Source organism: Saprolegnia parasitica, assembly GCF_000151545.1.
Source record: "Saprolegnia parasitica CBS 223.65 unplaced genomic scaffold supercont2.8, whole genome shotgun sequence".
NCBI classification, from domain to species: domain Eukaryota; phylum Oomycota; class Saprolegniomycetes; order Saprolegniales; family Saprolegniaceae; genus Saprolegnia; species Saprolegnia parasitica.
The window spans coordinates 727911-728443 of NW_012156402.1; positions in this window are offsets into that span (position 1 = coordinate 727911).

The window sequence follows — 533 nt, forward strand, 5'->3', positions numbered from 1 at the left end:
GCGCCCGTCGTACCCCAAGCTCACCAAGGCGCCGAGCCCGAGCAGCCACAAGCCGTCGCCCAACCCGACGTCGGGTCCCAACCCCAAGCCGTCGTCGAAGCGTCCCGTCCCGACGTCCAAGGGTCCTGCGCCGTCCAACAAGTGCGGCGGCTGCACGGGTTGCTACTACCCCAACCAGCAAGCGTGCCAGCCGGCCTTTGACAAGAGCACGTGCGACATCATGACGGAGTATTACGGCACGGTGTGGTGCGGCAACTAAGTTCTTAGGCGTCCAATTTCCAATTGCCCGTTCTCGCGGCTGCACAAGCCAGTGTGTTTGTGAGTCGAGACTACATATCGATGTGAATACAACTCTGTCAATTGTCTTATATTTCAAACTTTGCGACCAGCAGCTCGAGTTTTGACACTGAAGAAATGCGGCATTCTACAAAAGCGAAAACGCTTCGCGGACATCTGAATCTGACCGTTTCGCAAGATTGGGATGGACGGTCCAGAGACGCCCAGCACATTTCCCATGCTTGCGACCGTGGACG